We start from the raw sequence: 25,148 nt of genomic DNA on the forward strand, positions 1-25,148 counted from the left end.
CTTTTTATTATTATTGTTCTTATGACTATAACTGTTAATATTACAGTTCTTATTGTGTTTGTGGTAAATATTATTGGACTTACAGTTCTTCGGTTTGTTAATTCTTTGACTGGTTCCAATTCTTATAATTATTCATACTGGAGTACTTACAGTGCTTATATCGATACTTATTGCATTACTGTTTCCATTAAATTTTTGCATTATTGGTAAATGTTAATAAACTTTGTTCTTATTATTATAACTGTTAATATTACAGTTCCTATTGTGTTTGGGATAAATATTATTAGACTTACAGTTCTTCGGTTTAATTCTTTGACTGGTTCCAATTCTTATAATTATTCATACTGGAGTACTTACAGTGCTTATATCGATACTTATTGCATTACTGTTTCCATTAAATCTTTGCATTATTGGTAAATGTTAATAAAGTGTTCTTATTATTATAACTGTTAATATTACAGTTCTTATTGTGTTTGGGATACATATTATTGGACTTACAGTTCTTTGGTTTATTAATTCTATGACTGGTTCCTATTCTTATAATTATTCATACTGGAGTACTTACAGTGTTTACAACAATAGTTATTGCATTATTTTTTATATTTAATATTTGTATTATTGGTAAGAATTAATAAAGTTTGTTTTGGAAAAAAAAAGAGAACACATTGGAATCATTTATACAACTGCACACCCATCATCCAGCCAAGTTGCTCCGTTTCTGAACGATAGAGGTCTTCGAGCCATTTGCAATCGCGGGGGGTATCCTTCGTCAGCTGTCTCTCACACCAACTCACTTGCTTAGCTTAAAGGGGGGCTGCCGAAACATGGTTTAGCCATATGGGGCACCAAGGCTGCAGCGGAGGTGAGAGGAAGTCAAAGGCAGCAACTGCGCTGGGGCTAATCACAGTTAGGAGCATTACAGTTCTGAACCTTAAATTTCCCCCAAATAAAACTAAATTATATGGGTACATGCAGCTGTGTACAGCTTCTGTAGTTTACTGCAGATCCAATTAATGTTGTTGAATACAGCAACAGAGGGGTAAAAATTGCAAAGCAAATTCCAAATGGACTTGTTCGGGCTGCCTTTCCAGGGACCAGTACCGGACATAAGGACATAAGAAGAGAGATGCTGGATCAGAAAAAAGGCACACCTAGTCCAGCATTCTGCTCACACAACCAGCTGCATCTAGGAAGCCCACAAGCAGGAGAACTGCCACAGCATCCTCTTGTCCATGCTCCACAGCAACTGAACCAAAGAGGCCTCTGGTACTGGTGGGAGCAGATAGCTATCATGATTAGTAGCCATTGATAGCCCAGTCCTCCATGAATTTGTCCGGTCCCCTTCGAAAGCCTTCCAAGTTGGCGGCCGTGACCTCAACCTGTGGCAGCGAGTTCCACAAATTAATTATCAGCTGTCTGAAGAAACAATTCCTTTTTTCTTGTCCTGAATGTCCAACCCTTCAGCTTCAGTGGATGACTCTGGGTTCTAGTATTATGGGAGAAGTGGAAAAGCTTCTCCCTGCCCACTCTTTAAATGCCAGGAATAATGTTATGAACCCCTATCATGTCACCCTTTACTTGCCTTTTTCTTAGGCTAAACCACCCTAACAGTGCATTCCTAAGGAGAGTTACTCCAGTCTAAGCTCATTCATGTCAATGGGGGCAGGGGGCAGACAATGGGGGCAGACAGGGGGCAGGCCTGGCCCCGATCCTGGCTCAACCCTCCACGTGATTTCCCAATGGGGCTCTTGGAAGAAAATGGATGCCCCTGATTTGCAGTAACACTGGGGAATCTTTCCCGAATCTGCCCTCCAGGGAAAGCTGAGGAGGATCTTAAAGAATATAGTTGCCAACCTCCAGGTACTAGCTGGAGATTTCTCGCTATTATGACTCGTCTCCAGCTGACAGAGATCAGTTCACCTGAGGAAAATGGCTGCTTTGGCCATTGCACTCTATGGCACTGAAGTTCCTCCCCAAACCCTATTCATTAGGGGGTGGGGGGGAGTAAAGGGTGTAGAGACACCAAAAACCTGTTCCCTGTGCTGTTCAGGGATGGCTTGTCCTGTGGCAAAGAAAAATGGGCAAGGCGTGGTGGGCATTTGCCGGTTAAGGGGCCCTGGCAAAGAGCTTTTGGAATGACCCCCATTGCTGCACATTTCCCCCCAGGACTAATGGCTGCGCTGTGCGCTTCTGAAAGCAATGCTGTGCTCTGAAACCCTGCAGGGGGATGAGAAGAAGCTTACTCGACAGAGGAGACTTTGGAGAGTACTCTTTGCTCGTAAAATACATCACATGCCGGAAAGTAAGTGGTTGGGGAGTGGGGTGCCATCCTCCAGGTGGGAAACAAAACAAGAAATAGTGTTGTAAAATAGCAATATGTAAGTAAACCAAAATAACCCCAGGCTAAAGAATCAAGGCATTTATCAGTATATATACATAAATATAACAGGCATAAAGAACCTATAACTTGCTATGAAATATAAATCCCCCAGATATACAAAGAAACAACAATCCCAATCCCACTATGAGGTATAGAAATAACTGCAAAGTCAAGTAGGATGCATCCAGTTCCCTGGGAGGATGTCAGCAACCGGAGATCACCAACACAAACAAATGGGGGAAGTCCAAAGGAGATAGGGAAATCCACAGGAGATCAATCGATCAGACGGGCATTCCAGATACTGGGCAGAGTCCCGTTTTCGCCAAAGGCTTCATCAGTCATGGATCCCTTCTTGCTGTCAGCAGTTTGCTTTTAAATAAGTCGATCCCTTAGTGTATCCAGTGTCTTTCTTTTTCAAATATGCACAGCACTTTCTGCAACAATTTTCATGACATGGTTGACCTTCACGACATACTAACCTCCAGGTAGGGCCTGGAGATCTCCTGGAATCGCAACTGATCTCCAGACTGCAGAGATGAGTTCCCCTGGAGAACACGGATGCTTTGGAGGGTGGGCTGTATGGCATTATAGCCTGCTGAGGTCTCTTCCTGAACCCTGCCCTCCTGAGGTCCCCACCCCATGAATCTCCTGGTATTTCCCTGATCCAGAATTGGCATCCCTCGGGGAATACACTGGGGATTGCCTCCTGCTCAGACCGAACCTTCTGGGGGCATATTTCAGCCCACATCCTCTTGATTTCAGACTCCAGGATTATTGAGGGCCTTTGCTTGCTTTGGTATTTCCCACTTTTCTCTGCTGAACGGGAAACCTTTCCCAAAGTTTGTTTTGTCATCATTAGAGAAACACAAGAGTAAAAAGACAGTGAAAAGAAGCTATGCTTTCAAATTCAGATTTTTCTATCAGAACATTCTGCTTCAAATGGGCAAAAAACCTCTGGGCATCTTCAAGTGAATTAACACCTAACAAGCTGTCCATTTTTTTTGGGCGGGGGAACCATTCAGCTATAATGCCCCAGGCTTGAAAGGTTAGGACTGATTTCCAGTTTACCATATCCCCCTGTACCCTTTTCGTTCCTGAGCAATTGGCTTATGGAACTGACCAACACTAGATCTTGCAGATGCCACAAGACCTTAGCTGGATGGACAAGGAAAGGAGAGGAATCCAAGGAAGACCACTCCATCAATCTGTCCTGTTCTGGATGGCTCAGTAGACCCTCTAAGCTCAGAGGCACTCTACCCCCCAGCACCAGTTGCTGGGGTGGGGGGGAGGCCCCCAGTTGATTATTTCTGGTCTCTGTGCCCACTTTTCAGCTTTCTCCAGCACTCCCTGTGACTGCCCAGGCTCTTTGCGCTGTGAGACACAAATTGTGTAGTTGCACACTTAGGCCAACTAGTCCAACGTTTTAGTTTATTCATTGCAATTTTAGTCCGCAGTAGCGACAGCAGCCCACAACAATTGAGCCCTCCCCCCGCCATCATCGTCTTGTGTTGTGTTCGCTGCTCCACACCCCAAGCCCGCCCATCGGACATCCGCACGTCGCTCCTCTGATGGGGAAGGGGAACAAAGGGTTACTCCTGTGAAAACGGCAGTCAGTGTGAAAGAAGCAAATAGGTGTCCATCTAAGTAAATCGATCTCTCGGATTCCAGCAGACATGAACCACTTTTTAATTTTTTTTTCTTTAAAGTTGCCAACAGTGGCAAAGGCGCAAGAGCCAGGTTGGGGGCTGTTGTTGACCACACCCCCATGTGCCCAGTAAGATGGGTTTTTGGTTCATCTCAGACTAGCGGGGGTGGGTGGGGCTGTTCTAGGCTGTTCCCTCTTGCAACCAAAATGACTGCCAGGTCTCTCTTTGGGAGATTTTGGGGTAGAGCCTGGGGAGGCAGGGTTTGGGGAGGGGAGGGACTTCAATGCCATAGAGTGCAGTGGCCAAAGCGGCCATGTTCTCCAGGTGAACTGAACTCTATCGGCTGGAGACCCGTTGTAATGACAGGTGATCTCCAGCTAGCAACCCTAGACACTACCAGGGGGCTAGAAAGGAGAACTTGGGCCAGGTTACATTCTGCTGGCATGGTAATTAGACATTGTCTATTATTCCAACAGCGTCCTCTGGAGGAAGTAAAAATGGGGAAGGCGTGGTGGGCATTTGCCGGTTAAGGGGCCCTGGCAAAGAGCTTTTGGAATGACCCCCATTGCCGCACATTTCCCCCCAGGACTAATGGCTGCGCTGTGCGCTTCTGAAAGCAATGCTGAGTCTCTGCTCTGCAACCCTGCAGGGGGATGAGAAGAAGCTTACTCGACAGAGGAGACTTTGGAGAGTACTCTTTGCTCGTAAAATACATCACATGCCGGAAGGTAAGTGGTTGGGGAGATCACCAACATAGTGATTTTTCTGAAGCTGGAAGGTTGCGTGGAGGGGATGAAGCGGGGGGGTGGGGAAAGTGTGTGGGGGGGTTCCAAGGAGGAAAAGGACAGAGGCCAACTGGGAAAGGGAAGAACGGCCGGGGGAGAAAAATGTTTTAAATGGGAGAAAAGAGAAAGTGAATAGGTAACAGGGATTTGTAAAAGTTTCAGAAAAGAGAGTGAGAAGGCAAAGAAGAAGAAGAGCCATCGGAAAGGGTGAGGAGAAGGAGCTCGCTGGCATTTTGCTGGGCACCCTCTGTGCCCTCAGATCTCTCCCCCCGGGCCGCAAGCCGGGATGCCCGCTGCTGGAAGGAAGCTGCGAGCTGGGCCTGTGCTTTCCGCAGCCCTTGTCTCGGCTTGCCTTCCCCGAAGAAGCCCACTGGCAGCTGGCTGGCTTCCCTGCCTAACACCCCCCCACACACACACACCGCCTTTCTCATCCCACTCCCTGCTCCTGCTGAGTGCACTCCGCCAAGCAAGCCGCATGGGTTGCCCCAGTCTGCATGCCCTAATAATAATACTAAAACACACACACATACCCTGAAACTAAAACTGGAAAGCTGTAGGTTTCCAAACTCTTTCAGCCAAGATGCTTAGAGAATTTTTGCTTGGAGGATGGGAAAGGGGGACGGGATGATCGGCGTTATGCGACCTTCTTCTCCAATTGGTGTTTGCAGAGGGAAAGGATTGCTGGAGAGGGAGGAGAGTGGTAGAGAGACTGGAAGGGGGGCAGGCTGGGCGGAGGAATTGACCCGAATCCTGGGAGTTTTTCATGGAAAAAGGGCGCTTTGAAGGCGGGGCAGAATCCAGGTTCACGGCAAGACAGGTTTCTGATAATGTGGGGATAAGGCGAATTTTGTGCTCAAACCCGAAGCCGTCATGAATAATTAAAAATTAGCCGTGGGGCAACACAGCCTGGAAAGCACGGCAAATCGCCATGAATAGTTGGCCTTATAGTCTGTATTGTATTGTTGTCTTGTTCTTGTCACCCACAGCCAGCCAGGATTCAGCCCTGCAGGGCGAAAAAAGAGGGCTACCAAGAACAAAAAGAGTGTGGCGAGATTTGTGTGATCTCGAATTTTCCCACAGACCAGAAGGTAGGTGGTTGGGGAGAGGGGTGCCAACCTCCAGGGGGGCCTAGAGACCTCCTGGAATCACAACTGAACTCCAGACAACAGAGATCAGCTCCCCTGGAGAAAATGGATGCTTGGGAGGGTGGGCTGTATGGCCTTATACCCTGCTGAGGTCCCTCCCCAAACCCTGCCCTCCTGAGGTCCCCACCCCATGAATCTCCAGGAATTTCCCACACCCAGAATTGGCATCCCTCGAGGAATGCTCTGAGGATTGCCTGCTGCTCGCACTCAGAGCCCTTCATATTTCAGCAACAAAACCCATATCCTCTTGATTTCAGATACCAAGATTATGGGCCACCTTTGCTTTCCCCCTTTTACTTCCCCGTTTTACCTGGTGGACTGAAACCTTTCCCAATGTTTGTTTGTCATCCTGAAAGAAACATGAGAGTAAAAAGACAGTGAAAAGAAGCTGTGTTCGCAAGTTCAGTTCTCGTACAATTGTTGTTGTGTTGTAGTGTTCTTGTTAACTACGGCTGAAAATGGGCATCAGGGAGAAGAGAGGGGGCTTAAGCGCTCAAAGAGACGATGGAGAGTTTTGCTTTCAGATATGCCACAAGGTAGGTGGTTGGGGAGAGGGGTGCCAACCTCGGGGGGGGGGCTGGAGATTTCCTGGAATGGCAACTGATCTCCAGGCTACAGAGATGAGTTCCCCTGGAGAAAATGGAAGCTTTGGAGGGTGGGCTAGATGGGTTCATATCCTGCTGAGGTCCTTCCCCAAACCCTGCCCTCCTGAGGTCTCCACCCCATGAATCTCCAGGAATTTCCCAGATCCAGAATCGGCAACCCTCGGGGAATACTCTGGGGATTGCCTCCTGCTCACATTTGAAGCCCTTCAGTCTTAGGTTTCTGGGGGTATTTGTCAGCCACAATGCCCATATCCTCTTGGTTTCAGATACCAAGATTACTGATGTGCCTTTGCTTTCTTTGGGATTACCTCCTTTTATCTGGGGAATTGAAACCTTTCTCAACGTTTGCTTGTCATCGTGAAAGAAACATGAGAGTAAAAAGACAGTGAAAAGAAGCTGTGCTCGCAGGTTCAGATACGTTAATGAAGAACCCATTCCACATTTTCCTCGCTGTTTTTTTTTTTTTTGGTCCTGTAACGTATTGCGATGGAGCCCGTGCAAAAGGCAGTTGGCATTCCTGGCTCCTTCTAGCTTCTCCCAGCATGAGAGCCAGCCTGGTGCAGTGGGAGAGCCAGTGTGGTGTAGTGGTTAAGAGCGGTGGTTTGGAGCGGTGGACTCTGATCTGGAGAACCGGGTTTGATTCCCCACTCCTCCACGTGAGCGTCGGAGGCTAATCTGGTGAACTGGGTTGGTGTCCCCACTCCTACACACGAAGCCAGCTGGGTGACCTTGGGCTAGTCACAGCTCTGGGAGGGGAAGGGAAGGTGATTGTAAGGCAGTTTGAGTCTCCCTTATAGGGTAGAGAAAGTCGGCTTGTAAAAAATCAACTCTTCTTCTACTCTCTTCAGCTCTCCCCTGGTTTCCAGTGGGCAATCCTGTATTGCTTTTAGCACATCTTACTTCGACAGGTAGTGTAGCAGCCGGCATCCCAGCATTCCTCAGTTGGTTCAGACTCTTGTCTCCTGCTGCCACAACAAAAGAGCCTTTGGAAGATGGATCTCTTCTTGCTTGATTTCTTGGGCTCTGCAGGAACAAGAAAGGAATAATGCTTACGCCCAGGGTTGCCAGCTTAAGGTTGGGAAATATCTGGAGATTCTGTGGGTGGAGCCTGATGAGGGCAGGTTTGGAGAGGGGGGGCTTCAATGCCATAGAGTCCAATTGCCAAAGTGGCCATTTTCTCCAGGGGAACTGATCTCTGTCTCCTGGAGATCAGTTGTAAAAGCGGGAGATCTCCAGCCAACATCTGGAGGTTGGCAACCCTACTTAATCTAGAGGAAGCTGTTGGAATGATAGACAAAATTTAATTACCGTGCCAGCAGAATGTAACCTTGCCCAAGTTCTCCTTTCTAGCCCCCTGGTAGTGTCCTGGGTTGCCAACCTCCAGGTGCTAGCTGGAGATCACCTGCCGTTACATCGGGTCTCCAGCCGATAGAGTTCAGTTCACCTGGAGAAAATGGCCGCTTTGGCCACTGGACTCTATGGCATGGAAGTCCCGCCCCTCCCCAAACCCTGCCTCCCCAGGCTCCACCCCAAAATCTCCCAAAGAGAGACCTGGCAACCCGAGCAGTGTCCTTTTGGTTGCAAGAGGGAACAGCCTAGATAAACCCCACCTCACCCCCGCCAGTCTGAGATGAACCAAAAACCCATCTTACTGGGCACGTGGGGGTGTGGCCAACAACAGCCCCCAACCTGGCTCTTGCGCCTTTGCGGCTGCTCAAGAAGAGCCCTTCCCTCTTCAATTCCCCCAGCAGGGTCCCTTTGGTTGCAAAAGGGGATGGCCTGGATCAGCCCCCTCCCAGTCTGAGAGGGTGTCACAACCCAGGGCATCCTACCACGAAGGGGGAAGGGGTGGGGTGGGGCCACAACAGAGCTAAGAGGAGAGCCAGGTGAGGCAGCCTCTGCCAGACAAGGAGTGGCAGACCTACATTTGTGTCACCCCGAAGCTTGACATTTATGGGCTCCCCTTTGCAACCAGCAACAATAGGGCACCTTCTAACAACGTCCAAAAGGCCCTGCGGCCCGTGCAAGGACCGTGAGGCCCAAATGGGTGAGATTACCTTGCCTGTGGCCTGTCTCCACCTCTGCCTCCGCAGCGGTGAAGACAGTTGGAAAACTGAAGACGGCCCTGTACATGTGCTGTCTTGAGCAAGGGGACCTTGCGGGCTCTGCAAGATCTCAGTCCTTCACGGCGTAGTGTGTTACCAACTGTTTTCATTCTGACTATGGTCCCAGCTGCCCTGAGATCATTGACAAGTTCCCCCTGTGTAGTTCTGGGCTGCTTCATCACCGTTCTCATGATCACTGAAACTCCACGAGATGAGATCTTGCATGGAGCCCCAGACCGATAGGAGGTTGAGGGTTACGGTTAGGGTTAGGGTTAGGATCTGGCTGGTTGATGGGGGAATCAAATACTTATTTCACTCATTATAATGCACATCAATCCCTGACTTTTGTCTTCTGGGTTTCTGGGGGTTATTCTGTCTCTCACAGCTACAAGGAGGTTGAGGGTTAGGGTTAGGGTTAGGATCTGGCTGGTTGATGGGGGATCAAATACTTATTTCCCTCATTATAATGCACATCAATCTCTGACGTTTGTCTTCTGGGTTTCTGGGGTTGTTCCTGTTGTTCTTCTGTCTCTCACAGCTACAACAAACCTACCATTAAAATTATGGACTGGTCATTTCTTCGTCAGAGGGCAAACGAGCAAATTTAGCACGTGCAAATTGCTCACACGCCCCCTCAGACTGATTTTCCCATGTCAGCTCCAATGGAAGCAATGGGTAAGAGAGCAGATTAGCACCCCGCCCCCGCCCCAGAGCTCCCCCGAGCTCCCATCCCATCCCGTCCTCCTGCTCCCAAGAGGCCATGTGCACCTGCTCCAGGGCGGGTATTTTTGGAGGTGGTGGTCCCACACTTTCAGCGTAGCTTGAGGGAACCCTTCTTGCAAGAACCCCCAAGTTTTGTGAAGATTGGGTCAGGGGGCCCTGAATTATGGGGCCTGGAAGGGCCCCCCATCTGCCCATAGCAATAAATCCATCACAAACACATTTGTGGTTTTCCGCAGCTCCAGGGGGCATTTTTGGAGGTAGTTTGCTAACCATTGCAATGCAAAGCAACACGCAAGTGACCATGGAAAGGAACAGAGAGGCGCACTGGCTTGCATATGCTATAAATAATAAAAGAGGGGAGGAAGATCTTGGTCCCAGACCCACCCTTGCCCAGCACCCATTATATATAAATAAATAAATTATAAAAAAATTTCTTTGTAATTGAGCCTCATGCTGCCTTCTCTTTCAGACTACCTGGAAGTTGGCAACCTTAATTATAACTGATCTCCAGCCGATGGAGATCAGTTCCCCTGGAGAAAACAGCTGCTTTGGCAATTGGACTCTAAACCGTTGAAGTCCCTCCTCTCCCCAAATCCCACCCTCCTCAGGCTCCGCCCTAAAAACCTCCAGGTGTTTCCCTATCCAGAGCTGGCAACCTAGGGTTGGCAACCTTCCGGGACTAGCTGGAGATCTTCTGCTATTACAACTGATCTCCAGCTGATAGAGATCAGTCCAACTGGTGGGCTGTTTGGACTCTATGGCATTGAAGTCCCTCTCCTCCCCAAACCCCCCCCCCCGGCTCAGGCTCCACCTGAAAAACCTCCCTCCAATGGCGCAGAGGGATCTGGAAACCCTATACCAAAATTTCTGGTGCTTGAGGCGGCTCAGAATGGCCAGGAACGTTCTGGGAGGTCACCCTGGAGACGGCAGTTGAAGCCAACAGCCTTCAGCCATGGAGCAGGTAGTCAAAACCGAGCTCTGGAGAATCAGTGGAGGCAAAAAGTGTGTGTGGGTGGAGGAAAGAATAAATTGAAAGCAGAAGCATCACAAATACAGCCTGGGGCCATCACCTGCCCCCCCAAAACCTCTTCATTTGGCCCCCACAAGTCCCCCCTCTGCTCAGACACCCCCAGCCCCGTTCCACCTCCTTCCTGGATAGGGTTGCCAGCTCCGGGTACCTGGAGATTTTGGGGGGTGGGGTGTCTGAGAAGGACGGGGTTTGGGGAGGGGAGGGACTTCAACGCCATGAATTGCCAAAGCTGTCGTATTGTTCGGGAAAACTGATCTCTATCGGCTGGAGATCAGTTGTAAATGTGGGAGATCTCCGGCCACCACCGGGAGGTTGGCAACCCTATGCCTGGAGTTGCGCATCAGCCTGAGTGGCAGTGTTTGGCTCCTCTCTACACAGACCCTCCCCTTCCTCCTAGTGCTGTGCTGGTACCAGCAGGCCCTCTCAGTGGGGAGGGTCAGCGACCGGTCCAGATCCTCGATGCTGCCACAGCCTGCTTGCTTTGGGGCAGCTGTGGAGAAAACAGGGGGCAGACCTGGCCCCCATCCTGGCTCAACCCTCCACGTGATTTCCCAGTGGGGCTTTTGGAAGAAAACGGATGCCCCTGAGTTGCAGGAACACTGGGGAACCTTTCCCGAATCTATCCTCCAGGGAAAGCTTAGGAGGATCTTGAAGAATATGGTTGCCAACCTCCAGGTACTAGCTGGAGATTTCTCGCAATTATGACTGATCTCCAGCCGACAGAGATCAGTTCACCTGGGGAAAATGGCTGCTTTGGCCATTGCACTCTATGGCATTGAAGTCCCACCGGTGGTGAAGAGGGACCTGGCAACCCTAGGAACTGATCTTTATCGGCTGGAGATCAGTTGTTATTGCAAGGGAAAAGGACCACTTTGGCCATTGGACTCTATGGCATTGAAGTCCCTCCCCAAACCCGATTCATGAGGGGGTGGGGGGGAGTAAAAGGTGTATAGACACCAAAAACCTGTTCCCTGTTCTGTTCAGGGATGGCTTGTCTTTGGCAATGAAAAATGGGGAAGGCGTGGTGGGCATTTGCCGGTTAAGGGGCCCTGGCAAAGAGCTTTTGGAATGACCCGCATTGCCGCACATTTCCCCTCATGACTAATGGCTGCGCTGTGCGCTTCTGAAAGCAATGCTGAGTCTCTGCTCTGAAACCCTGCAGGGGGATGAGAAGAAGCTTACTCAACAGAGGAGACTTTGGAGAGTACTCTTTGCTCGTAAAATTCATGGCATGCCGGAAGGTAAGTGGTTGGGGAAAGGGGTGCCATCCTCCAGGTGGGAAACAAAACAAGAAATAGTGTTGTAAATAGCAATATATAATTAAACCAAAACAACCCCAGGCTAAAGAATCAAGGCATTTATCAGGATATATACATAAATATAACAGGCATAAAGAACCTATAACTTACTATGAAACATAAATCCCCTAGATTTACAAAGAAACAACAATCCCAATCCCACTATGAGGTATAGAAATAACTGCAAAGTCAAGTAGGATGCATCCAATTCCCTGGGAGGATGTCAGCAACCGGAGATCACCAACACAAACAACTGGGGGAAGTCCAAAGGAGATAGGGATATCCACAGGAGATCAATCGATCAGACGGGCATTCCAGATCCTGTGCAGAGTCCCGTTTTCGCCAAAGGCTTCATCAGTCCTGGATCCCTTCTTGCTTTTAAATAAGTCGATCCTTTAGTGTATCCAGTGACTTTCTTTTCAAATATGCACAGCACTTTCTGCAACAATTTTCATGACATTGGCAACCCTCAGGGAATACTCTGGGGATTGCCTCCTGCTCGCACTTCAAAACCGAAACTTCTGGGGGCATATTTCACCCCACATCCTCTTGATTTCAGACTCCAGGATTATTGAGGGCCTTTGCCTGCTTTGGTATTACCCACTTTTATCTGGTGAACGGCAAACCTTTCCCAAAGTTTTTTTTCATCATTAGAGAAACACAAGAGTAAAAAGACAGTGAAAAGAAGCTATGCTTTCAAGTTCAGTTCTTTCTATCAGAACATTCTGCTTCAAATGGGCAAAAAACCTCTGGGCATCTTCCAGTTAATTAACACCTAACAAGATTAGCCTAGCCCTAGATATGGTACCAAATCCCTTAGCACAAACTTTCATCATATCCCAAACAGAAACTCAGTTTGCTACAGAACCCAGGATTGAAAACCAGTCCACTGAATGTCAGCAGCCGAGCATCTGGGAGGTATTTGATGCAGGCGGATCTTCATGGGGGTGTCGGGGGTGTGTGACTGGTGACTAGACACAAAAATCTTCATCCCGTGCTGTTCAGGGATGGCTTGTCCTGTAGCAAAGGAAAATGGGGAGGGGCTGCAGGCATTTGCCGGTCATGGGGGCCCTGGCAAAGGGAATGACCCCCATTGCCCCACATTTTCCCCCATGCCTGATGGCTGCGCTGTGCAATTCTGAAGGTGATGCTGAATCTCTGCTCTGAAACCCTGCAGGGGGAGAAGAGGGGGCTACATCGAACAAAGCGAGTTTGGAGAGATTTGTTTGCATACGGATTTTAGCCGTGGGGCAACACAGCCTTGAAAGCACGGCAAATCGCCATGAATAATTGGCCTTATAGTCTGTATTGTATTGTTGTCTTGTTCTTGTCACCCACAGACAGCCAGGATTCAGCCCTGCAGGGAGAAAAGAGGGGGCTACCTAGAACAAAACGAGTGTGGAGAGATTTGTGCGAACTCGAATTTTCCGACAGACCGGAAGGTAGGTGGTTGGGGAGAGGGGTGCCAACCTCCAGGGGGGGCCTAGAGACCTCCTTGAATCGCAACTGACCTCCAGACAACAGAGACAGTCAAAAGAAGCTGTGTTCGCAAGTTCAGTTCTCGCACAATTGTTGTTGTGTTGTAGTGTTCTTGTTAACTACGGCTGAAAATGGGCATCAGGGAGAAGAGAGGGGGCTTAAGCGAAGAGTGTTGCTTTCCGATATGCCACAAGGTAGGTGGTTGGGGAGAGGGGTGACAACCTCGTTGGGGGGCTTGATATCTCCTGGAATGGCAACTGATCTCCAGACTACAGAGATGAGTTCCCCTGGAGAAAATGGATGCTTTGGAGGGTGGGCTGTATGGGTTCATATCCTGCTGAGGTCCCTCCCCAAACCCTGCCCTCCTGAGGTCTCCACCCCATGAATCTCCAGGAATTTCCCAGATCCAGAATCGGCAACCCTCGGGGAATACTCTGGGGATTGCCTCCTGCTCACATTTGAAGCCCTTCAGTCTTAGGTTTCTGGGGGTATTTGTCAGCCACAATGCCCCTATCCTCTTGGTTTCAGATACCAAGATTACTGATGTGCCTTTGCTTTCTTTGGGATTGCCCCCTTTTATCTGGGGGACTGAAACCTTTCTCAACGTTTGTTTGTCATCGTGAAAGAAACATGAGAGTAAAAAGACAGTGAAAAGAAGCTGTGCTCGCAAGTTCAGATACGTTAATGAAGAACCCAAGAGACATTTTCCTCGCTGTTTTTTTTTTTTTTGGTCCTGTAACGTATTGCGATGGAGCCCGTGCAAAAGGCAGTTGGCATTCCTGGCTCCTTCTAGCTTCTCCCAGCATGAGAGCCAGCCTGGTGCAGTGGGAGAGCCAGTGTGGTGTAGTGGTTAAGAGCGGTGGTTTGGAGCGGTGGACTCTGATCTGGAGAACCGGGTTTGATTCCCCACTCCTCCACGTGAGCGTCGGAGGCTAATCTGGTGAACTGGGTTGGTGTCCCCACTCCTACACACGAAGCCAGCTGGGTGACCTTGGGCTAGTCACAGCTCTGGGAGGGGAAGGGAAGGTGATTGTAAGGCAGTTTGAGTCTCCCTTATAGGGTAGAGAAAGTCGGCTTGTAAAAAATCAACTCTTCTTCTACTCTCTTCAGCTCTCCCCTGGTTTCCAGTGGGCAATCCTGCATTGCTTTTAGCACATCTTACTTTGACAGGTAGTGTAGCAGCCGGCATCCCAGCATTCCTCAGTTGGTTCAGACTCTTGTCTCCTGCTGCCACAACAAAAGAGCCTTTGGAAGATGGATCTCTTCTTGCTTGATTTCTTGGGCTCTGCAGGAACAAGAAAGGAATAATGCTTACGCCCAGGGTTGCCAGCTTAAGGTTGGGAAATATCTGGAGATTCTGTGGGTGGAGCCTGATGAGGGCAGGTTTGGAGAGGGGGTGGGCTTCAATGCCATAGAGTCCAATTGCCAAAGTTGCCATTTTCTCCAGGGAAACGGATCTCTGTCGCCTGGAGATCAGTTGTAATAGCGGGAGATCTCCAGCCACCATCTGGAGGTTTGGAAATCAGCACAGCAATAATTGTACAAAGCGAACACATGTAACGTGTTTAAACATATATTCGACCAAAGTGCAGTGATACATATAAGACACACATACAACACAGATATACAATGTTTTTTCTAATGCAGTCTTTGTGTAAAAAAAATATTTCTATTATAGTAGTAGTTGTAGAAAATTTCTTTAAAAGGTCCACGAGGTACTCTTAATATTCCAATCTTTGCACTTTGGTCGAATATTTGTTTAAACACGTTACATGTCTTCGCTTTGTACAATTATTGCTGTGCTGATTTCCAAACTGTGTGGTAATAGCACAGGAGTGCTCTTTTTTGTGGTTTACCATCTGGAGGTTGGCAACCCTACTTAATCCAGCGGACGCTGTTGGAATAATAGACAATGTCTAATTACCGCGCCAGCAGAATGTAACCTGGCCCAAGTTCTCCTTTCTAACCCCCTGGTAGTGTCTAGGGTTGGCAACCTCCAGGTGCTAGCTGGAGATCACCTGCCGTTACAACAGGTCTCCAGCCGATAGAGTTCAGTTCACCTGGAGAAAATGGCCGCTTTGGCCACTGGACTCTATGGCCTTGAAGTCCCGCCCCTCCCCAAACCCTGCCTCCCCAGGCTCCACCCCAAAATCTCCCAAAGAGAGACCTGGCAACCCTAGCAGTGTCCTTTTGGTTGCAAGAGGGAACAGCCTAGATAAACCCCACCTCACCACTGCCAGTCTGAGATGAACCAAAAACCCATCTTACTGGGCACATGGGGGTGTGGTCAACCACAGCGCCCAACCTGGCTCTTGCGCCTTTGCGGCTGCTCAAGAAGAGCCCTTCCCTCTTCAATTCCCCCAGCAGGGTTCCTTTGGTTGCAAAAGGGGATGGCCTGGATCAGCCCCCTCCCAGTCTGAGAGGGTGTCACAAGCCAGGGCATCCTACCACAAAGGGGGAAGGGGTGGGGTGGGGCCACAACAGAGCTAAGAGGAGAACCAGGTGAGGCAGCCTCAGACAGACAAGGAGTGGTAGACCTACATTGGTGTCACCCCGAAGCTTGACATTCATGGGACCCCTTTGCAACCAGCAACAATAGGGCTACTTCTAACAAGGTCCAAAAGGCCCTGCGGCCCGTGCAAGGACCGTGAGGCCCAAATGGGTGAGATTACCTTGCCTGTGGCCTGTCTCCACCTCTGCCTCCGCAGAGGTGGAGACAGTTGGCAAACTGAAGACTGCCCTGTACATGTGCTTTCTTGAGCAAGGGGACCTTGCGGGCTCTGCAAGATCTCAGTCCTTCACTGCGTAGTGTGTTACCAACTGTTTTCATGGTGACTATGGTCCTAGCTGCCCTGAGATCATTGACAAGTTCCCCCTGTGTAGTTCTGGGCTGCTTCATCACCGTTCTCATGATCATTGAAACTCCACAAGATGAAATCTTGCCCCAGACCGAGGGAGGTTGAGGGTTACGGTTAGGGTTAGGGTTAGGATCTGGCTGGTTGATGGGGGAATCAAATACTTATTTCACTCATTATAATGTACATCAATCCCTGACTTTTGTCTTCTGGGTTTCTGGGGGTTATTCTGTCTCTCACAGCTACAAGGAGGTTGAGGGTTAGGGTTAGGGTTAGGATCTGGCTGGTTGATGGGGGATCAAATACTTATTTCCCTCATTATAATGCACATCAATCTCTGACTTTTGTCTTCTGGGTTTCTGGGGTTTTTCCTGTTGTTCTTCTGTCTCTCACAGCTACAACAAACCTACCATTAAAATTATGGACTGGTCATTTCTTCGTCAGAAGGCAAACGAGCAAATTTAGCACATGCAAATTGCTCCCACGCCCCCTCGGACTGATTTTCCCATGTCAGCTCTGATGGAAGCAATGGGTAAGAGAGCTGATTAGGACCCTGCCCTCGCCCCAGAGCTCCCCAGAGCTCCCATCCCATCCCGTCCTCCTGCTCCCAAGAGGCCCCGTGCACCTGCTCCAGGGCTGGTATTTTTGGAGTTGGAGGTCCCACACTTTCAGCGTAGCTTGAGGGAACCCTTCTTGCAAGAACCCCCAAGTTTTGTGAAGATTGGGTCAGGGGGCCCTGAATTATGGGGCCTGGAAGGGCCCCCCATCTGCCCATAGCAATAAATCCATCACAAACACATTTGTGGTTTTCCGCGGCTCCGGGGGGCATTTTTGGAGGTAGTTTGCTAACCATTGCAATGCAAAGCAACACGCAAGTGACCATGGAAAGGAACAGAGAGGCGCACTGGCTAGCATATGCTATAAATAATAAAAGAGGGGAGGAAGATCTTGGTCCCAGACCCACCCTTGCCCAGCACCCATTATATATAAATAACTAAATTATAAAAAAAATTCTTTGTAATTGAGCCTCATGCTGCCTTCTCTTTCAGACTACCTGGAAGTTGGCAACCTTAATTACAACTGATCTCCAGCCGATAGAGATCAGTTCACCTGGAGAAAACAGCTGCTTTGGCAATTGGACTCTACACCGTTGAAGTCCCTCCTCTCCCCAAATCCCACCCTCCTCAGGCTCCGCCCTAAAAACCTCCAGGTGTTTCCCTATCCAGAGCTGGCAACCTAGGGTTGGCAACCTTCCGGGACTAGCTGGAGATCTTCTGCTATTACAACTTATCTCCAGCTGATAGAGATCAGTCCAACTGGTGGGCTGTTTGGACTCTATGGCATTGAAGTCCCTCTCCTCCCCAACCCCCCCCCCCGGCTCTGGCTCCACCTGAAAAACCTCCCTCCAATGGCGCAGAGGGATCTGGAAACCCTATACCAAAATTTCTGGTGCTTGAGGCGGCTCAGAATGGCCAGGAACGTTCTGGGAGGTCACCCTGGAGACGGCAGTTGAAGCCAACAGCCTTCAGCCATGGAGCAGGTAGTCAAAACCGAGCTCTGGAGAATCAGTGGAGGCAAAAAGTGTGTGTGGGTGGAGGAAAGAATAAGTTGAAAGCAGAAGCATCACAAATACAGCCTGGGGCCATCACCTGCCCCCCAAAAACCTCTTCATTTGGCCCCCACAAGTCCTCCCTGTGCTCAGACACAGTTCCACCTCCTTCCTGGATAGGGTTGCCAGCTCTGGGTACCTGGAGATTTTGGGGGGTGGGGTGTCTGAGAAGGACGGGGTTTGGGGAGGGGAGGGACTTCAACGCCATGAATTGCCAAAGCTGTCGTATTGTTCGGGAAAACTGATCTCTATCGGCTGGAGATCAGTTGTAAATGTGGGAGATCTCCGGCCACCACCGGGAGGTTGGCAACCTTATGCCTGGAGTTTCGCATCAGCCTGAGTGGCAGTGTTTGGCTCCTCTCTACACAGACCCTCCCCTTCCTCCTTGTGCTGTGCTGGTACCAGCAGGCCCTCTCAGTGGGGAGGGTCAGCGACCGGTCCAGATCCTCGATGCTGCCACAGCCTGCTTGCTTTGGGGCAGCTGTGGAGAAAACAGGGGGCAGACCTGGCCCCCATCCTGGCTCAACCCTCCACGTGATTTCCCAGTGGGGCTTTTGGAAGAAAACGGATGCCCCTGAGTTGCAGGAACACTGGGGAACCTTTCCCGAATCTGCCCTCTAGGAAAAGCTCAGGAGGATCTTGAGGAATATGGTTGCCAACCTCCAGGTACTAGCTGGAGATTTCTCGCGATTATGACTGATCTCCAGCCGACAGAGATCAGTTCACCTGGGGAAAATGGCTGCTTTGGCCATTGCACTCTATGGCATTGAAGTCCCACCGGTGGTGAAGAGGGACCTGGCAACCCTAGGAAGTGATCTCTATCGGCTGGAGATCAGTTGTTACTGCAAGGGGAAAGGACCACTTTGGCCATTGGACTCTATGGCATTGAAGTCCCTCCCCAAACCCGATTCATGAGGGGGTGGGGGGGAGTAAAGGGTGTATAGACACCAAAAACCTGTTCCCTGTGCTGTTCAGGGATGGCTTGTCTTGTGGCAATGAAAAATGGGGAAGGCGTGGTGGGCATTTGCCGGTTAAGGGGCCCTGGCAAAGAGCTTTTGGAATGACCCCCATTGCCGCACATTTCCCCCCAGGACTAATGGCTGCGCTGTGCGCTTCTGAAAGCAATGCTGAGTCTCTGCTCTGAAACCCTGCAGGGGGATGAAAAGCTTTCTCAACAGAGGAGACTTTGGAGAGTATTCTTTGCTCGTAAAATACATCCCATGCCAGAAGGTAAGTGGTTGGGGAGAGGGGTGCCATCCTCCAGGTGGGAAACAAAACAAGAAATAGTGTTGTAAATAGCAATATATAACTAAACCAAAACAACCCCAGGCTAAAGAATCAAGGCATTTATCAGGATATATGCATAAATATAACAGGCATAAAGAACCTATAACTTGCTATGAAATATAAATCCCCCAGATATACAAAGAAACAATAATCCCAATCCCACTATGAGGTATAGAAATAACTGCAAAGTCAAGTAGGATGCATCCAATTCCCTGGGAGGATGTCAGCAACCGGAGATCACCAACACAAACAATTGGAGGAAGTCCAAAGGAGATAGGGAAATCCACAGGAGATCAATCGATCAGACGGGCATTCCAGATACTGGGCAGAGTCCTGTTTTCGCCAAAGGCTTCATCAGTCATGGATCCCTGCTTGGTGTCAGCAGTTTGCTTTTAAATAAGTCGATCCCTTAGTGTATCCAGTGTCTTTCTTTTTCAAATATGCGCAGCACTTTCTGCAACAATTTTCATGACATGGTTGACCTTCACGACATACTAACCTCCAGGTAGGGCCTGGAGATCTCCTGGAATCGCAACTGATCTCCAGACTGCCGAGATGAGTTCCCCTGGAGAACACGGATGCTTTGGAGGGTGGGCTGTATGGCATTATAGCCTGCTGAGGTCTCTTCCTGAACCCTGCCCTCCTGAGGTCCCCACCCCATGAATCTCCTGGTATTTCCCTGATCCAGAATTGGCATCCCTCGGGGAATACACTGGGGATTGCCTCCTGCTCGCACTTCAGACCGAACCTTCTGGGGGCATATTTCAGCCCACATCCTCTTGATTTCAGACTCCAGGATTATTGAGGGCCTTTGCCTGCTTTGGTATTACCCACTTTTATCTGGTGAACGGCAAACCTTTCCCAAAGTTTTTTTTCATCATTAGAGAAACACAAGAGTAAAAAGACAGTGAAAAGAAGCTATGCTTTCAAGTTCAGTTCTTTCTATCAGAACATTCTGCTTCAAATGGGCAAAAAACCTCTGGGCATCTTCAAGTGAATTAACACCTAACTAGCTGTTCATTTTTTTGGGGGGGGGGGGATCCATTCAGCTTTAATGCCCCAGGCATGAAAGATTAGGACTGATTTCCAGGTTAAAATATCCCCCTGTACTCTGCAAGTGTTCTTTGACACATTTATGTAAAACAGAAATGCCACTTATGTGGGTGGTAACTCCTAAAACATTTTTTTTCTTGTGTTATGAATCCTCTGGTTTCCACTTCTGTCCCAGGCTTCTACATTGTGACTCCAGTTCAGTCATGATACCCCTTTCGTTCCTGAACAATTGGCTTATGGAACTGACCGACACTAGATCTTGCAGCTGCCACACGACCTTAGCTGGACTGACAAGAAAGGAGAGGAATCCAAGGAAGACCACTCCATCAATCTGTCCTATACTGGATGGTTCAGTTCACCCTCTAAGCTCAGAGGCACTCTACACTCCAGCACCAGTTTTTGGGGTGGGGGGGAGGCCCCCAGTTGATTGTTTCTGGTCTCTGTGCCCACTTTTCAGTTTTCTCCAACACTCCCTGTGACTGCCCAGGCTCTTTGCGCTGTGAGACACAAATTTTGTAGTTGCACACTTAGGCCAATTATTCACGCACAGGTTTGCTGCTGACTTGCGATATAAGCCAAACTTTGAAATGGTTATTCATGGCTTCAGATTACTGCTGTAAAGTCCAACGTTTTAGTTTATTCATTGCAATTTTAGTCCGCAGTAGCGGCAGCAGCCCACAACAATTGAGCGCTCCCCCGGCCATCATCGTGGTTGGTTGTGTCGCTGCTCCACACCCCAAGCCCGCCCATCGGACATCCGCACGTCACTCCTCTGATGGGGAAGGGGGAACAAAGGGTTACTCCTGTGAAAATGGCAGCCAGTGTGAAAAAAGCAAATAGGTGTCCATCTAAATAAATTGATCTCTCGGATTAAACGTTCCGGCAAACGTGAACCACTTTTATTTATTTTTTCCTTTAAAGTGTCCAACATAGTGATTTTCTGGAGCTGGAAGGTTGCTTGGAGGGGATGAAGTGAGGGGGGAAAGTGTGTGTGGGGTTTCCAAGGGGGAAAAGGGCAGAGGCCAACTGGGAAAGGGAAGAACGGCCGGGGGAGAAAAATGTTTTAAATGGGAGAAAAGAGAAACTGAATAGGTAACAGGGATTTGTAAAAGTTTCAGAAAAGAGAGTGAGAAGGCAAAGAAGAAGAAGAGCCATCGGAAAGGGTGAGGAGAAGGAGCTCGCTGGCATTTTGCTGGGCACCGTCTGTGCCCTCAGATCTCTCCCTCCGGGCCGCAAGCCGGGCTGCCCGCTGCTGGAAGGAAGCTGCGAGCTGGGCCTGTGCTTTCCGCAGCCCTTGTCACGGCTTGCCTTCCCCAAAGAAGCCCACTGGCAGGTGGCTGGCTTGCCTGCCGAGCACCCCCCCACACACACACACCGCCTTTCTCATCCCACTCCCTGCTCCTGCTGAGTGCACTCCGCCAAGCAAGCCGCATGGGTTGCCCCAGTCTGCATGCCCTAATAATAATACTAAAACACACACACATACCCTGAAACTAAAACTGGAAAGCTGTAGGTTTCCAAACTCTTTCAGCCAAGATGCTTGGAGGATTTTTGCTTGGAGGGTGGGAAAGGGGGACGGGATGATCGGCGTTATGCGACCTTCTTCTCCAATTGGTGTTTGCAGAGGGAAAGGATTGCCGGCGAAGGAGGAGAGTGGTAGAGAGACTGGAAGGGGGGCAGGCTGGGCGGGGGGAATTGATCCGAATCCTGGGAGTTTTTCATGGAAAAAGGGCGCTTTGAAGGCGGGGCAGAATCCAGGTTCATGGCAAGACAGGTTTCTGATAATGTGGGGATAAGGCGAATTTTGTGCTCAAACCCGAAGCCCTCATGGATAATTAAAAATTAGCCGTGGGGCAACACAGCCTGGAAAGCAGGGCAAATCGCCATGAATACTTGGCCTTATAGTCTGTATTGTATTGTTGTCTTGTTCTTGTCACCCACAGACAGCCAGGATTCAGCCCTCCAGGGACAAACAAGAGGGCTACCAAGAACAAAAAGAGTGTGGCGAGATTTGTGTGATCTCGAATTTTCCCACAGACCGGAAGGTAGGTGGTTGGGGAGAGGGGTGCCAACCTCCAGGGGGGCCTAGAGACCTCCTGGAATCACAACTGAACTCCAGACAACAGGGATCAGCTCCCCTGGAGAAAATGGATGCTTTGTAGGGTGGGCTGTATGGCATTATACCCTGCTGAGGTCCCTCCCCAAACCCTGGCCTCCTGAGGTCCCCACCCCATGAATCTCCAGGAATTTCCCACACCCAGAATTGGCATCCCTCGAGGAATGCTCTGGGGATTGCCTGCTGCTCGCACTCAGAGCCCTTCATATTTCAGCAACAAAACCCATATCCTCTTGATTTCAGATACCAAGATTATGGGCCACCTTTGCTTTCCCCCTTTTACTTCCCCGTTTTACCTGGTGGACTGAAACCTTTCCCAAGGTTTGTTTGTCATCGTGAAAGAAACACGAGAGTAAACAGACAGTCAAAAGAAGCTGTGTTCGCAAGTTCAGTTCTCGTACAATTGTTGTTGTGTTGTAGTGTTCTTGTTACCTATATCAAGGCAAAAGACAGAAGTGGAGGTGGAAACTGGCCATCAGGGACAAGAGAGGGGGCAGACTCGAAGAAAGAGACGTTGGAGAGTGTTACTCTCCAACAGGGTTTCCGATATGCCAGAAGGTAGGTGGTTGGGGAGAGGGGTGCCAACCTCGGGGGGGGGGGGCTTGAGATCTCCTGGAATGGCAACTGATCTCCAGGCTACAGAGATGAGTTCCCCTGGAGAAAATGGAAGCTTTGGAGGGTGGGCTAGATGGGTTCATATCCTGCTGAGGTCCTTCCCCAAACCCTGCACTCCTGAGGTCTCCACCCCATGAATCTCCAGGAATTTCCCAGATCCAGAATCGGCAACCCTCAGGGAATACTCTGGGGATTGCCTCCTGCTCACATTTGAAGCCCTTCAGTCTTAAGTTTCTGGGGGTATTTGTCAGCCACAATGCCCCTATCCTCTTGGTTTCAGATACCAAGATTACTGAAGTGCCTTTGCTTTCTTTGGGATTGCCCCCTTTTATCTGGGGAACTGAAACCTTTCTCAACGTTTCTTTTTCATCGTGAAAGAATCATGAGAGTAAAAAGACAGTGAAAAGAAGCTGTGCTCGCAAGTTCAGTTCTCGCACGCTTATTGTTTGTGTTGTAGAGTCCTTGACACGAACACCCAGCGAGGAGTCGGCAGAGGTGGAGACAGGCCACGAGCAAGGTAATCGCACCCATATGGGCCTCACGGTCCTTGCAAGGGCCGCAGGGCCTTTTGGACCTTGTTAGGAGTAGCCCTATTGTTGCTGGTTGCAAAGGGGTCCCATGAATGTCAAGCTTCGGGGTGACACCAATGTAGGTCTGCCACTCCTTCTCTGTCTGAGGCTGCCTCACCTGGTCCTCCTCTTAGCTCTGTTGTGGCCCCACCCCATCCCTTCCCCCTTCGTGGTAGGATGTCCTGGGTTGTGACACCCTCTCAGACTGGGAGGGGGCTGATCCAGGCCATCCCCTGTTGCAACCAAAGGGACCCCGCTGGGGGAATTGAAGAGGGAAGGGCTCCTCTTGGGCAGCGGCAAACGCGCAAGAGCCAGGTTGGGGGCTGTTGTTGACCACACCCCCACGTGCCCAGTAAGATGGGTTTTTGGTTCATCTCAGACTGGAGGGGGGTGGGGTGGTGCTGATCTAGGCTGTTCCCTCTTGCAACCAAAAGGACACTGCTAGGGTTGCCAGGTCTCTCTTTTGGAGATTTTCGGGTGGAGCCTGGGGAGGCAGGGTTTGGGGAGGGGAGGGACTTCAATGCCATAGAGTCCAGTGGCCAAAGCGGCCATTTTCTCCAGCTGAACTGAACTCTATCGGCTTGAGACCCGATGTAACAGCAGGTGATCTCCAGCTAGCACCTGGAGGTTGGCAACCCTAGACACTACCAGGGGGCTAGAAAGGAGAACTGGGGCCAGGTTACATTCTGCTGGCACGGTAATTAGATTTTGTCTATCATTCCAACAGCTTCCTCTAGATTAAGTAGGGTTGCCAACCTCCAGATGTTGGCTGGAGACCTCCAACTATTACAATTGATCTCCAGGAGACAGAGATCAGTTCCCCTGGAGAAAATGGCCCCTTTGGCAATTGGACTCTATGGCATTGAAGCCCCCCTCTCCAAACCTGCCCTCATCAGGCTCCACCCACAGAATCTCCAGATATTTCCCAATCTTAAGCTGGCAACCCTGGGCGTAAGCATTATTCCTTTCTTGTTCCTGTAGAGCCCAAGAAATCAAGCAAGAAGAGATCCATCTTCCAAAGGCTCTTTTGTTGTGGCAGCAGGAGACAAGAGTCTGAACCAACTGAGGAATGCTGGGATGCCGGCTGCTAAACTACCTGTCGAAGTAAGATGTGCTAAAAGCAATACAGGATTGCCCACTGGAAACCAGGGGAGAGCTGAAGAGAGTAGAAGAAGAGTTGATTTTTTACAAGCCGGCTTTCTCTACCCTATAAGGGAGACTCAAACTGCCTTACAATCACCTTCCCTTCCCCTCCCAGAGCTGTGACTAGCCAGGGTCACCCAGCTGCCTTCGTGTGTAGGAGTGGGGAAACCAACCCAGTTCACCAGATTAGCCTCCACCGCTCACGTGGAGGAGTGGGGAACCAAACCCGGTTCTCCAGATCAGAGTCCGCCGCTCCAAACCACCGCTCTTAACCACTACACCACACTGGCTCTCCCACTACACCAGGCTGGCTTTCACGCTGGGAGAAGCTAGAAGGAGCCAGGAATGCCAACTGCCTTTTGCAAGGGCTCCATCGCAATACATTACAGGACCAAAAAAAACCAAACAAACAGCGAGGAAAATGTGGCATGGGTTCTTCATTAACGTCTCTAGGCCCAATAGACTACTCTGGGATTGAAATGACAGCCCCCGCCCCCCGGGTTAGGGTTGCCAGGCCCCTCTTTGTCACCGGCGGGAGGTTTTTGGGACAGAGCCTGAGGAGGGCAGGGTTTGGGGAGGGACTTCAATGCCATAGAGTCCTATTGCCAAAGTGGCCATTTTCTCCAGGGGAACTGATCTCTATCGGCTGGAGATCAGTTGTAATAGCAGGAGATCTGCAGCTAGTACCTGGAGGTTGGCAACACT

Source organism: Euleptes europaea, chromosome 12 (assembly GCF_029931775.1).
Source record: "Euleptes europaea isolate rEulEur1 chromosome 12, rEulEur1.hap1, whole genome shotgun sequence".
NCBI classification, from domain to species: domain Eukaryota; kingdom Metazoa; phylum Chordata; class Lepidosauria; order Squamata; family Sphaerodactylidae; genus Euleptes; species Euleptes europaea.